Genomic DNA, 16,812 nt, shown 5'->3' with positions numbered 1-16,812 from the left:
TGTTATGATCTCATCATACTGTTTTATGGAGAATTCTCACCTAAAAAATGGAAAGAGGCATGATAATATGTTCTCATATTTATTTACAGGTATTGCACTTCACCCACCCACCTATCTAATAGTTTAACATTTATCTACCCACCCAAACACACACCTACTACTTTATATACCTAACCATCTATCTTTCTATCTATCTACAGTTAATGCGCTCAGTGAAAAAAATATGTGGGTCCCAAAGGATAACAACTCCCTGCTGGCCAAGCTGCACTATTACACAAGGAGTGAGGGATCACCCACATATTTTTTTACAGGTATTGCACTTCACGCACCCACCTATCTATCTATCTAATAATTGATTATTTATCTGCCCTCCCACCCACTTATCTGTCTATCTAATGATTCACTATCTATCCACCTACCCAACCACACACCTACCCATTTATATACCTAACCATCTATCTTCCTATCTATCTACAGTTAATGGGCTCAGTGAAAAAATATGTGGGTCCCAAAGGATAACAACTCCCTGCTGGCCAAGCTGCACTATTACACAAGGAGTGAGGGATCACCCACATATTTTTTTACAGGTATTCCACTTCACCCACCCACCTAACTATCTAATAAATTACCATTTATCTACCCTCCCACCCACTTATCTGTCTATCTAATGATTCACTATCTATCCACCTACCCAACCACACACCTACCCATTTATATACCTAACCATCTATCTACCTATCTATCTACAGTTAATGCGCTCAGTGAAAAAAATATGTGGGTCCCAAAGGATAACAACTCCCTGCTGGCCAAGCTGCACGATTACACAAGGAGTGAGGGATCACCCACAGATTTTTTTTACAGGTACTGCACTTCACGCACCCACCTATCTATCTAATAATTTACCATTTATCTACCCTCCCACCCACTTATCTGTCTATCTAATGATTCACTATCTATCCACCTACCCAACCACACACATACCCATTTATATACCTAACCATCTAGCTATCTTCCTATCTATCTACAGTTAGTGCGCTCAGTGAAAAAAATATGTGGGTCCCAAAGGATAACAACTCCCTGCTGGAAAAGCTGCACTATTACACAAGGAGTGAGGATCACACACATATTTATTTACAGGTATTGCACTTCACCCACCCACCTATCTAATAGTTTAACATTTATCTACCCACCCAAACACACACCTACTACTTTATATACCTAACCATCTATCTTTCTATCTATCTACAGTTAATGCGCTCAGTGAAAAAAATATGTGGGTCCCAAAGGATAACAACTCCCTGCTGGCCAAGCTGCACTATTACACAAGGAGTGAGGGATCACCCACATATTTTTTTACAGGTATTGCACTTCACGCACCCACCTATCTATCTAATAATTGATCATTTATCTGCCCACCCACCCACTTATCTGTCTATCTAATGATTCACTATCTATCCACCTACCCAACCACACACCTACCCATTTTTATACCTAACCATCTATCTTCCTATCTATCTACAGTTAATGCGCTCAGTGAAAAAAATATGTGGGTGCCAAAGGATAACAACTCCCTGCTGGCCAAGCTGCACTATTACACAAGGAGTGAGGGATCACCCACATATATTTTTACAGGTATTGCACTTCGACCACCCACCTATCTAATAGTTTACCCACCCACTCATTTATCTATATAATGATTCACTATCTACCTACCCATGCACCCACCCATTTATCTACCTATCTATCTACAGTTAATACACTCAGGGGAAAAAAAAAATACGTGGGTCCCAAAGGATAACTACTCCCTGCTGGCCAAGCTGCACTATTACACAAGGAGTGAGGGATCACCCACATATCTTTTACAGGTATTGCGCTCCCCCACACACACACACCTATCTAATCGGTTAACATTGATCTACCCACCCATTTATCTATCTATCTTATCTATCTAACGATTTACAAAATATCTACCTACCCACCTAAGGATCCCTCCCTTCCTGCTGGTCAAGCTACCCTATTACACAAGGAGTGAGGGATAACCCACATATTTTTTTGTGGGAAGTAGGGCCCTGACTGAAATAAAAAGTGTGTTACTGAGTTCCCATCCTTTACCTCCATATCCGCCAAGCTGCCCTAGTGGACAGTAAAGGGGGAAGGTATGTTTATTTTTTGCTCTTTCGATCTCTCTCTAGCTATCTCTATTTATTTAACTGTACACTTAGTTATCACAATATACAATAATAGAAGAGTATCTAGCGAGAACTCCTATTCGTGACTTTCAAATGTATACCAAAACATATTATCAGTAATTAATTTTCATTAATTACCTGACTTCATTTTTGTTCGTTAGCTTGAGGACAATTCTGCAGTCCAGGTCACCTCGCAGTAGTTGGCTGTTATGACCTCATCATCTGTTTTCTGGAGAATTCTCACTTAAAAAATGAAAAGAGGCATGATAATATGTTCGCAGTATACAATGGCCCTTAAGCCCTTTACACACTGGGAGTATAGGGGCTCCATCTATATAGTTAACTATATCAGTGGTTCCACTATTCACACTGAACGAAATCGGTTACCGAAATCGTTCAGTGATGTCCCAGTGACCTGCTGAACATGCGGGTCATAGGCTATATGGCCAAAGTTGACCTGGATGTTCAAGTGAAGGCGGTGGTCATTAAGGATGCGCGGGAGCACACATCATTACTGATATTGAGTACACACACACAAGAGATTTTTTTTCAAAGAAAAGAGTTTGCTCAAAAAGGGTCTTCTGAGTAATATATTTTCATTGCTCGTGTAGCATGTATGGGGCTTTAGAAAATGAGAGGGAGGGATCACCCACATATTTTTTTTACAGGTATTGCGCTTCACCCCCCCCCACCTATCTAATAGTTTAACATTTATCTACCCACCCACTCATTTATCTATCTAATGATTCACTATCCACCTACCCACGCACCCACCCATTTATCTACCTATCTATCTACAGTTAATACACTCAGTGAAAAAAAATATGTGGGTCCCAAAGGATAACAACTCCCTGCTGGCCAAGCTGCACTATTACACAAGGAGTGAGGGATCACCCACATATTTTTTTTACAGGTATTGCACTTCACGCACCCACCTATCTATCTAACAATTTATCATTTATCTACCCTCCCACCCACTTATCTGTCTATCGAATGATTCACTATCTATCCACATACCTAACCACACACCTACCCATTTATATACCTAACCATCTATCTATCTTCCTATCTATCTACAGTTAATGGGCTCAGTGAAAAAAAGATGTGGGTCCCAAAGGATAACAACTCCCTGCTGGCCAAGCTGCACTATTACACAAGGAGTGAGGGATCACCCACATATTTTTTTACAGGTATTGCACTTCACAAACCCACTTAACTATCTAATGATTTAACATTAATCTACCCTCCCACCCACTTATCTGTCTATCTAATGATTCACTATCTATCCACCTACTCAACCACACACCTACCCATTTAAATACCTAACCATCTATCTATCTATCTTTCTATCTATCTACAGTTAATGCGCTCAGTGAAAAAAATATGTGGGTCCCAAAGGATAACAACTCCCTGCTGGCCAAGCTGCACTATTACACAAGGAGTGAGGGATCACCCACATATTTTTTTTACAGGTATTGCACTTCATGCACCCACCTATCTATCTAATAATTTATTATTTATCTACCCTCCCACCCACTTTTCTGTCTATCTAATGATTCACTATCTATCCACCTACAAAACCAAACACCTACCCATTTATATACATAACCGTCTATCTATCTATAGTTAGTGCGCTCAGTGAAAAAAATATGTGGGTCCCAAAGGATAACAACTCCCTGCTGGCTAAGCTGCACTATTACACAAGGAGTGAGGATCACCCACATATTTATTTACAGGTATTGCACTTCACCCACCCACCTATCTAATAGTTTAACATTTATCTACCCACCCAAACACACACCTACTACTTTATATACCTAACCATCTATCTTTCTATCTATCTACAGTTAATGCGCTCAGTAAAAAAAAATATGTGGGTCCCAAAGGATAACAACTCCCTGCTGGCCAAGCTGCACTATTACACAAGGAGTGAGGGATCACCCACATATTTTTTTACAGGTATTCCACTTCACCCACCCACCTAACTATCTAATAATTTACCATTTATCTACCCTCCCACCCACTTATCTGTCTATCTAATGATTCACTATCTATCCAACTACCCAACCACACACCTACCCATTTATATACCTAACCATCTATCTTCCTATCTATCTACAGTTAATGCGCTCAGTGAAAAAAATATGTGGGTTCCAAAGGATAACAACTCCCTGCTGGCCAACCTGCACTATTACACAAGGAGTGAGGGATCACCCACGTATTTTTTTTACAAGTATAGCGCTTCACCCCCCCACCTATCTAATAGTATAACATTTATCTACCCACCCACTCATTTATGTATCTAATGATTCACTATCTACCTACCCACGCACCCACCCATTTATCTACCTATCTATCTATCTACAATTAATACACTCAGTGAAAAAAAATATGTGGGTCCCAAAGGATAACAACTCCCTGCTGGCCAAGCTGCACGATTACACAAGGAGTGAGGGATCACCCACAGATTTTTTTACAGGTACTGCACTTCACGCACCCACCTATCTATCTAATAATTTACCATTTATCTACCCTCCCACCCACTTATCTGTCAATATAATGATTCACTATCCACCTACCCAACCACACACATACTCATTTATATACCTAACCATCTAGCTATCTTCCTATCTATCTACAGTTAGTGTGCTCAGTGAAAAAAATATGTGGGTCCCAAAGGATAACAACTCCCTGCTGGCCAAGCTGCACTATTACACAAGGAGTGAGGATTACCCACATATTTTTTTACAGGTATTGCACTTCACCCACCTATCTAATAGTTTAACATTTATCTACCCACCCAAACACACACCTACTACTTTATATACCTAACCATCTATCTTTCTATCTATCTACAGTTAATGCGCTCAGTGAAAAAAATATGTGGGTCCCAAAGGATAACAACTCCCTGCTGGCCAAGCTGCACTATTACACAAGGAGTGAGGGATCACCCACATATTTTTTTACAGGTATTGCACTTCACGCACCCACCTATCTATCTAATAATTGATCATTTATCTGCCCTCCCACCCACTTATCTGTCTATCTAATGATTCACTATCTATCCACCTACCCAACCACACGCATACCCATTTATATACCTAACCATCTATCTTCCTATCTATCTACAGTTAATGGGCTCAGTGAAAAAAATATGTGGGTCCCAAAGGATAACAACTCCCTGCTGGCTAAGCTGCACTATTACACAAGGAGTGAGGGATCACCCACATATTTTTTTACAGGTATTCCACTTTACCCACCCACCTAACTATCTAATAATTTACCATTTATCTACCCTTCCACCCACTTATCTGTCTATCTAATGATTCACTATCTATCCACCTACCCAACCACACACCTACCCATTTATATACCTAACCATCTATCTTCCTATCTATCTACAGTTAATGCGCTCAGTGAAAAAAATATGTGGGTCCCAAAGGATAACAACTCCCTGCTGGCCAAGCTGCACGATTACACAAGGAGTGAGGGATCACCCACAGATTTTTTTACAGGTATTGCACTTCACGCACCCACCTATCTATCTAATAATTTACCATTTATCTACCCTCCCACCCACTTATCTGTCTATATAATGATTCACTATCCACCTACCCAACCACACACATACCCATTTATATACCTAACCATCTAGCTATCTTCCTATCTATCTATAGTTAGTGCGCTCAGTGAAAAAAATATGTGGGTCCCAAAGGATAACAACTCCCTGCTGGCCAAGCTGCACTATTACACAAGGAGTGAGGATCACCCACATATTTTTTACAGGTATTGCACTTCACCCACCCACCTATCTAATAGTTTAACATTTATCTACCCACCCAAACACACACCTACTACTTTATATTCCTAACCATCTATCTTTCTATCTATCTACAGTTAATGCGCTCAGTGAAAAAAATATGTGGGTCCCAAAGGATAACAACTCCCTGCTGGCCAAGCTGCACTATTACACAAGGAGTGAGGGATCACCCACATATTTTTTTACAGGTATTGCACTTCACGCACCCACCTATCTATCTAATAATTGATCATTTATCTGCCCTCCCACCCACTTATCTGTCTATCTAATGATTCACTATCTATCCACCTACCTAACCACACACCTACCCATTTATATACCTAACCATCTATCTTCCTATCTATCTACAGTTAATTCGCTCAGTGAAAAAAATATGTGGGTCCCAAAGGATAACAACTCCCTGCTGGCCAAGCTGCACTATTACACAAGGAGTGAGGGATCACCCACGTATTTTTTTTACAAGTATAGCGCTTCACCCCCCCCACCTATCTAATAGTTTAACATTTATCTACCCACCCACTCATTTATCTATCTAATGATTCACTATCTACCTACCCACGCACCCACCCATTTATCTACCTATCTATTTACAGTTAATACACTCAGTGAAAAAAAATATGTGGGTCCCAAAGTATAACAATTCCCTGCTGGCCAAGCTGCACTATTACACAAGGAGTGAGGGATCACCCACATATTTTTTTACAGGTATTGCACGTCACGCACCCACCTATCTATCTAATAATTTACCATTTATCTACCCTCCCACCCACTTATCTGTCTATATAATGATTCACTATCCACCTACCCAACCACACACATACCCATTTATATACCTAACCATCTAGCTATCTTCCTATCTATCTATAGTTAGTGCGCTCAGTGAAAAAAATATGTGGGTCCCAAAGGATAACAACTCCCTGCTGGCCAAACTGCACTATTACACAAGGAGTGAGGATCACCCACATATTTTTTTACAGGTATTGCACTTCACCCACCCACCTATCTAATAGTTTAACATTTATCTACCCACCCAAACACACACCTACTACTTTATATTCCTAACCATCTATCTTTCTATCTATCTACAGTTAATGCGCTCAGTGAAAAAAATATGTGGGTCCCAAAGGATAACAACTCCCTGCTGGCCAAGCTGCACTATTACACAAGGAGTGAGGGATCACCCACATATTTTTTTACAGGTATTGCACTTCACGCACCCACCTATCTATCTAATAATTGATCATTTATCTGCCCTCCCACCCACTTATCTGTCTATCTAATGATTCACTATCTATCCACCTACCTAACCACACACCTACCCATTTATATACCTAACCATCTATCTTCCTATCTATCTACAGTTAATTCGCTCAGTGAAAAAAATATGTGGGTCCCAAAGGATAACAACTCCCTGCTGGCCAAGCTGCACTATTACACAAGGAGTGAGGGATCACCCACGTATTTTTTTTACAAGTATAGCGCTTAACCCCCCCCCACCTATCTAATAGTTTAACATTTATCTACCCACCCACTTATTTATCTATCTAATGATTCACTATCTACCTACCCACGCACCCACCCATTTATCTACCTATCTATTTACAGTTAATACACTCAGTGAAAAAAAATATGTGGGTCCCAAAGTATAACAATTCCCTGCTGGCCAAGCTGCACTATTACACAAGGAGTGAGGATCACCCACATATTTTTTACAGGTATTGCACTTCACCCACCCACCTATCTAATAGTTTAACATTTATCTACCCACCCAAACACACACCTACTACTTTATATTCCTAACCATCTATCTTTCTATCTATCTACAGTTAATGCGCTCAGTGAAAAAAATATGTGGGTCCCAAAGGATAACAACTCCCTGCTGGCCAAGCTGCACTATTACACAAGGAGTGAGGGATCACCCACATATTTTTTTACAGGTATTGCACTTCACGCACCCACCTATCTATCTAATAATTGATCATTTATCTGCCCTCCCACCCACTTATCTGTCTATCTAATGATTCACTATCTATCCACCTACCTAACCACACACCTACCCATTTATATACCTAACCATCTATCTTCCTATCTATCTACAGTTAATTCGCTCAGTGAAAAAAATATGTGGGTCCCAAAGGATAACAACTCCCTGCTGGCCAAGCTGCACTATTACACAAGGAGTGAGGGATCACCCACGTATTTTTTTTACAAGTATAGCGCTTCACCCCCCCCACCTATCTAATAGTTTAACATTTATCTACCCACCCACTCATTTATCTATCTAATGATTCACTATCTACCTACCCACGCACCCACCCATTTATCTACCTATCTATTTACAGTTAATACACTCAGTGAAAAAAAATATGTGGGTCCCAAAGTATAACAATTCCCTGCTGGCCAAGCTGCACTATTACACAAGGAGTGAGGGATCACCCACATATTTTTTTACAGGTATTGCACGTCACGCACCCACCTATCTATCTAATAATTTACCATTTATCTACCCTCCCACCCACTTATCTGTCTATATAATGATTCACTATCCACCTACCCAACCACACACATACCCATTTATATACCTAACCATCTAGCTATCTTCCTATCTATCTATAGTTAGTGCGCTCAGTGAAAAAAATATGTGGGTCCCAAAGGATAACAACTCCCTGCTGGCCAAACTGCACTATTACACAAGGAGTGAGGATCACCCACATATTTTTTTACAGGTATTGCACTTCACCCACCCACCTATCTAATAGTTTAACATTTATCTACCCACCCAAACACACACCTACTACTTTATATTCCTAACCATCTATCTTTCTATCTATCTACAGTTAATGCGCTCAGTGAAAAAAATATGTGGGTCCCAAAGGATAACAACTCCCTGCTGGCCAAGCTGCACTATTACACAAGGAGTGAGGGATCACCCACATATTTTTTTACAGGTATTGCACTTCACGCACCCACCTATCTATCTAATAATTGATCATTTATCTGCCCTCCCACCCACTTATCTGTCTATCTAATGATTCACTATCTATCCACCTACCTAACCACACACCTACCCATTTATATACCTAACCATCTATCTTCCTATCTATCTACAGTTAATTCGCTCAGTGAAAAAAATATGTGGGTCCCAAAGGATAACAACTCCCTGCTGGCCAAGCTGCACTATTACACAAGGAGTGAGGGATCACCCACGTATTTTTTTTACAAGTATAGCGCTTAACCCCCCCCCACCTATCTAATAGTTTAACATTTATCTACCCACCCACTTATTTATCTATCTAATGATTCACTATCTACCTACCCACGCACCCACCCATTTATCTACCTATCTATTTACAGTTAATACACTCAGTGAAAAAAAATATGTGGGTCCCAAAGTATAACAATTCCCTGCTGGCCAAGCTGCACTGTTACACAAGGAGTGAGGGATCACCCACATATCTTTTACAGGTATTGCGCTCCCCCCCCCCCCCCCCACACACACACACACCTATCTACTAGGTTAACATTGATCTACCCACCCATTTATCTATCTATCTTATCTATCTAATGATTTACAAAATATCTACCTACCCACCTAAGGATCCCTCCCTTCCTGCTGGTCAAGCTGCCCTATTACACAAGGAGTGAGGGATAACCCACATATATTTTTACAGGTATTGCACTTCGATCACCCACCTATCTAATAGTTTACATTTATCTACCCACCCACTCATTTATCTATCTAACGATTCACTATCTACCTACCCATGCACCCACCCATTTATCTACCAATCTATCTACAGTTAATACACTCAGGGGAAAAAAAATATGTGGGTCCCTAAGGATAACTACTCCCTGCTGGCCAAGTTGCACTATTACACAAGGAGTGAGGGATCACCCACATATCTTTTACAGGTATTGCGCTCCCCCCACACACACACACCTATCTAATAGGTTAACATTGATCTACTCACCCATTTATCTATCTATCTTATCTATCTAATGATTTACAAAATATCTACCTACCCACCTAAGGATCCCTCCCTTCCTGCTGGTCAAGCTACCCTAATACACAAGGAGTGAGGGATAACCCACATATTTTTTGTGGGAAGTAGGGCCCTGACTGAAATAAAAAGTGTGTTACTGAGTTCCCTTCCTTTACCTCCATATCCTCCAAGCTGCCCTAGTGGACAGTAAAGGGGGAAGGTATGTTTATTTTTTGCTCTTTCGATTTCTCTCTAGCTATCTCTATTTATTTAACTGTACACTTAGTTATCACAATATACAATAATAGAAGAGTATCTAGCGAGAACTCCTATGCGTGACTTTCAAATGTATACCAAAACATATTATAAGTAATTAATTTTCATTAATTACCTGACTTCATTTTTGTTCGTTAGCTTGAGGACAATTCTGCAGTCCAGGTCACCTCGCAGTAGTCGGCTGTTATGACCTCATCATCTGTTTTCTGGAGAATTCTCACTTAAAAAATGAAAAGAGGCATGATAATATGTTCGCAGTATACAATGACCCTTAAGCCCTTTACACACTGGGAGTATAGGGGCTCCATCTATATAGTTAACTATATCAGTGGTTCCACTATTCACACTGAACGAAATCGGTTACCGAAATCGTTCAGTGATGTCCCAGTGACCTGCTGAACATGCGGGTCATAGGCTATATGGCCAAAGTTGACCTGGATGTTCAAGTGAAGGCGGTGGTCGTTAAGGATGCGCGGGAGCACACATCATTAATGATATTGAGTACACACACACAAGAGATTTTTTTTCAAAGAAAAGAGTTTGCTCAAAAAGGGTCTTCTGAGTAATATATTTTCATTGCTCGTGTAGCATGTATGGGGCTTTAGAAAATGAGAGGGAGGGATCACCCACATATTTTTTTTACAGGTATTGCGCTTCACCCCCCCACCTATCTAATAGTTTAACATTTATCTACCCACCCACTCATTTATCTATCTAATGATTCACTATCTACCTACCCACGCACCCACCCATTTATCTACCTATCTATCTACAGTTAATACACTCAGTGAAAAAAAATATGTGGGTCCCAAAGGATAACAACTTCCTGCTGGCCAAGCTGCACTATTAGACAAGGAGTGAGGGATCACCCACTCATTTTTTTACAGGTATTGCACTTCACGCACCCACCTATCTATCTAACAATTTATCATTTATCTACCCTCCCACCCACTTATCTGTCTATCGAATGATTCACTATCTATCCACATACCCAACCACACACCTACCCATTTATATACCTAACCATCTATCTATCTTTCTATCTATCTACAGTTAATGGGCTCAGTGAAAAAAATATGTGGGTCCCAAAGGATAACAACTCCCTGCTGGCCAAGCTGCACTATTACACAAGGAGTGAGGGATCGCCCACATATTTTTTTACATGTATTGCACTTCACCCACTTAACTATCTAATGATTTAACATTTATCTACCCTCCCACCCACTTATCTGTCTATCTAATGATTCACTATCTATCCACCTACCCAACCACACACCTACCCATTTATATACATAACCGTCTATCTATCTATAGTTAGTGCGCTCAGTGAAAAAAATATGTGGGTCCCAAAGGATAACAACTCCCTGCTGGCTAAGCTGCACTATTACACAAGGAGTGAGGATCACCCACATATTTTTTTACAGGTATTGCACTTCACCCACCCACCTATCTAATAGTTTAACATTTATCTACCCACCCAAACACACACCTACTACTTTATATACCTAACCATCTATCTTTCTATCTATCTACAGTTAATGCGCTCAGTGAAAAAAAATATGTGGGTCCCAAAGGATAACAACTCCCTGCTGGCCAAGCTGCACTATTACACAAGGAGTGAGGGATCACCCACATATTTTTTTACAGGTATTGCACTTCACGCACCCACCTATCTATCTAATAATTGATCATTTATCTGCCCTCCCACCCACTTATCTGTCTATCTAATGATTCACTATCTATCCACCTACCCAACCACACACCTACCCATTTATATACCTAACCATCTATCTTCCTATCTATCTACAGTTAATGGGCTCAGTGAAAAAAAATATGTGGGTCCCAAAGGATAACAACTCCCTGCTGGCCAAGCTGCACTATTACACAAGGAGTGAGGGATCACCCACATATTTTTTTACAGGTATTCCACTTCACCCACCCACCTAACTATCTAATAATTTACCATTTATCTACCCTCCCACCCACTTATCTGTCTATCTAATGATTCACTATCTATCCACCTACCCAACCACACACCTACCCATTTATATACCTAACCATCTATCTATCTTTCTATCTATCTACAGTTAATGCGCTCAGTGAAAAAAATATGTGGGTCCCAAAGGATAACAACTCCCTGCTGGCCAAGCTGCACTATTACACAAGGAGTGAGGGATCACCCACATATTTTTTTACAGGTATTGCACTTCATGCACACACCTATCTATCTAATAAATTATCATTTATCTACCCTCCCACCCACTTATCTGTCTATCTAAGTATTCACTATCTCTCCACCTACCCAACCACACACCTACCCATTTATATACATAACAGTCTATCTATCTACAGTTAGTGCGCTCAGTGAAAAAAATATGTGGGTCCCAAAGGATAACAACTCCCTGCTGGCCAAGCTGCACTATTACACAAGGAGTGAGGATCACCCACATATTTTTTTACAGGTATTGCACTTCACCCACCCACCTATCTAATAGTTTAACATTTATCTACCCACCCACTCATTTATCTATCTAATGATTCACTATCTACCTACCCACGCACCCACCCATTTATCTACCTATCTATCTACAGTAAATACACTCAGTGAAAAAAAATATGTGGGTCCCAAAGGATAACAACTCCCTGCTGGCCAAGCTGCACTATTACACAAGGAGTGAGGGATCACCCACATATTTTTTTACAGGTATTGCACGTCACGCACCCACCTATCTGTCTAACAATTTATCATTTATCTACCCTCCCACCCACTTATCTGTCTATCGAATGATTCACTATCTATCCACATCCCCAACCACACACCTACCCATTTATATACCTAACCATCTATCTTCCTATCTATCTACAGTTAATGGGCTCAGTGAAAAAAATATGTGGGTCCCAAAGGATAACAACTCCCTGCTGGCCAAGCTGCACTATTACACAAGGAGTGAGGGATCACCCACATATTTTTTTACAGGTATTGCACTTCACCCACCTAACTATCTAATGATTTACCATTTATCTACCCTCCCACCCACTTATCTGTCTATCTAATGATTCACTATCTATCCACCTACTCAAACACACACCTACCCATTTATATACCTAACCATCTATCTATCTTTCTATCTATCTACAGTTAATGCGCTCAGTGAAAAAAATATGTGGGTCCCAAAGGATAACAACTCCCTGCTGGCAAAGCTGCACTATTACACAAGGAGTGAGGGATCACCCACATATTTTTTTTACAGGTATTGCACTTCATGCATCCACCTATCTATCTAATAATTTATCATTTATCTACCCTCCCACCCACTTATCTGTCTATCTAATGATTCACTATCTCTCCACCTACCCAACCACACACCTACCCATTTATATACATAACAGTCTATCTATCTACAGTTAGTGAAAAAAATATGTGGGTCCCAAAGGATAACAACTCCCTGCTGGCTAAGCTGCACTATTACACAAGGAGTGAGGATCACCCACATATTTTTTTACAGGTATTGCACTTTACCCACCCACCTATCTAATAGTTTAACATTTATCTACCCACCAAAACACACACCTACTACTTTATATACCTAACCATCTATCTTTCTATCTATCTACAGTTAATGCGCTCAGTGAAAAAAAATATGTGGGTCCCAAAGGACAACAACTCCCTGCTGGCCAAGCTGCACTATTACACAAGGAGTGAGGGATCACCCACATATTTTTTTACAGGTATTGCACTTCACGCACCCACCTATCTATCTAATAATTGATCATTTATCTGCCCTCCCACCCACTTATCTGTCTATCTAATGATTCACTATCTATCCACCTACCCAACCACACACCTACCCATTTATATACCTAACCATCTATCTTCCTATCTATCTCCAGTTAATGGGCTCAGTGAAAAAAAATATGTGGGTCCCAAAGGATAACAACTCCCTGCTGGCCAAGCTGCACTATTACACAAGGAGTGAGGGATCACCCACGTATTTTTTTTTAGAAGTATAGCGCTTCACCCCCCCCCCCCACACCTATCTAATAGTTTAACATTTATCTACCCACCCACTCATTTATCTATCTAATGATTCACTATCTACCTACAAATGCACACACCCATTTATCTACCTATCTATCTACAGTTAATACACTCAGTGAAAAAAAATATGTGGGTCCCAAAGGATAACAACTCCCTGCTGGCCAAGCTGCACTACTACACAAGGAGTGAGGGATCACCCACATATTTTTTTACAGGTATTGCACGTCACGCACCCACCTATCTATCTAATAATTTATCATTTATCTACCCTCCCACCCACTTATCTGTCTATCTAATGATTCACTATCTCTCCACCTACCCAACCACACACCTACCCATTTATATACATAACCGTCTATCTATCTACAGTTAGTGCGCTCAGTGAAAAAACTATGTGGGTCCCAAAGGATAACAACTCCCTGCTGGCCAAGCTGCACTATTACACAAGGAGTGAGGATCACCCACATATTTTTTTACAGTTATTGCACTTCACCCACCCACCTATCTAATAGTTTAACATTTATCTACCCACCCAAACACACACCTACTACTTTATATACCTAACCATCTATCTTTCTATCTATCTACAGTTAATGCGCTCAGTGAAAAAAATATGTGGGTCCCAAAGGATAACAACTCCCTGCTGGCCAAGCTGCACTATTACACAAGGAGTGAGGGATATCCACATATTTTTTTTACAGGTATTCCACTTCACCAACCCACCTAACTATCTAATAATTTACCATTTATCTACCCTCCCACCCACTTATCTGTCTATCTAATGATTCACTATCTATCCACCTACCCAACCACAAACCTACCCATTTATATACCTAACCATCTATCTATCTTTCTATCTATCTACAGTTAATGCGCTCAGTGAAAAAAATATGTGGGTCCCAAAGGATAACAACTCCCCGCTGGCCAAGCTGCACTATTACACAAGGAGTGAGGGATCACCCACGTATTTTTTTTTACAAGTACAGCGCTTCACCCTCCCACCTATCTAATAGTTTAACATTTATCTACCCACCCACTCATTTATCTATCTAATGATTCACTATCTACCTACCCATGCACACACCCACCCACCCATTTATCTACCTATATATCTACAGTTAATACACTCAGGGAAAAAAAAAACTCCCTGCTGGCCAAGCTGCACTATTACACAAGGTGCCAGATTCTCTAAGCTTCAAAAGTGATAAAATGAAGAGTGATAAACAGCCAGCCAATCAGCTCCTACCTGCCATGTCACAGACTGTGTTTGAAAAATGTCAGGCAGGAGCTGATTGGCTGGCTGTTTATCACTCTTCATTTTATCACTTTAGAAGCTTAGAGAATCTGGCCCAAGGAGTGAGGGATTGATCACCCACCTAATAGTTTAACATTTATCTACCCACCCACCCCTTTATCTGTCTATCTAATGATTTCCTATCTATCTACCTACCCAATCACCCACCCATTTATCTACCTACCCATCTATCTATCCCTCCTGGCCGAGCTGCACTATTACACAAGGAGTGAGGGATCACCCACATATTTTTTTTACAGGTATTGCGTTTCACCCACCCACCTATCTATCTAATTATTTACCATTTATATAACTACCCACTCATTTATTTGTCTATCTAATGATTAACTATCTATCCACCTACCACCCACCCACTAATCTACCTACCCATCTATATATCTATCTATCTATCTACAGTTAATGCACAAAATAAAAAAATATGTGGGTCCTAAAGGATAACACCTCCCTGCTGGCCGAGCTTTTACAGGTATTGCGCTTCGACCACCCCCCACCCATTTATCTATCTATTTTATCTATCAAATGATTTACAAAATATCTACCTACCCACCGAATGATCCCACCCTTCCTGCTGGTCAAGCTGCACTATTACACAGGGAGGTAGGGCACTGACTGAAATAAAAAGTGTGTTACTGAGTCCTTCCCCTTCATGTCCGCCAAGCTTCCCTAGTGGACAGTGAAGGGGGAAGGTATGTTTATTTTTTACTCTTTCTATTTCTATCTATCTATCTCTATCTAATTAACAGTACACTAATACCCCTTTCAGACCGCACAAAAAAAAAATGGTATTTTGCCGATTTTTAAGCGTTTTGAAACGGTAATGTGTGCGGTCTGAAAGGTGCAAAGTGATTTTACCGTTTCCAAAAAAAGTTTTTTTGAAACTGTAAAAAAGCAGGGTCCTACCCGTTTCAGACCCGTTTTTTTTTTGTGTCAAAACGGATCTGAAACGGGATTCCTCTCCCCCCCTCCCCCATGGGCAGCGCAGGGAGGGGAATAATCGCGCTGGGGGCAGAGGGTCCCTACAGTGAAGGTTATATCAGTGGCGGGGTCCCTGCAGCTACTAGTTCCCATACGCTGCAGGGACCCCGCCACTGATATAACATACACTGTAGGGACCCGCTGCGCTGCCCAGGTAGGATCCATGCTGTGTGGCTGGAGGACCCCCGGGCAGCCTCTAACCCCCCTCACCCCCC

The sequence above is a fragment of the Crinia signifera genome, chromosome 5, assembly GCF_055691185.1.
Source record: "Crinia signifera chromosome 5, ASM5569118v1, whole genome shotgun sequence".
Taxonomy (NCBI): Eukaryota; Metazoa; Chordata; class Amphibia; order Anura; family Myobatrachidae; genus Crinia; species Crinia signifera.
Note: the sequence above shows the minus strand (reverse complement) of the source record.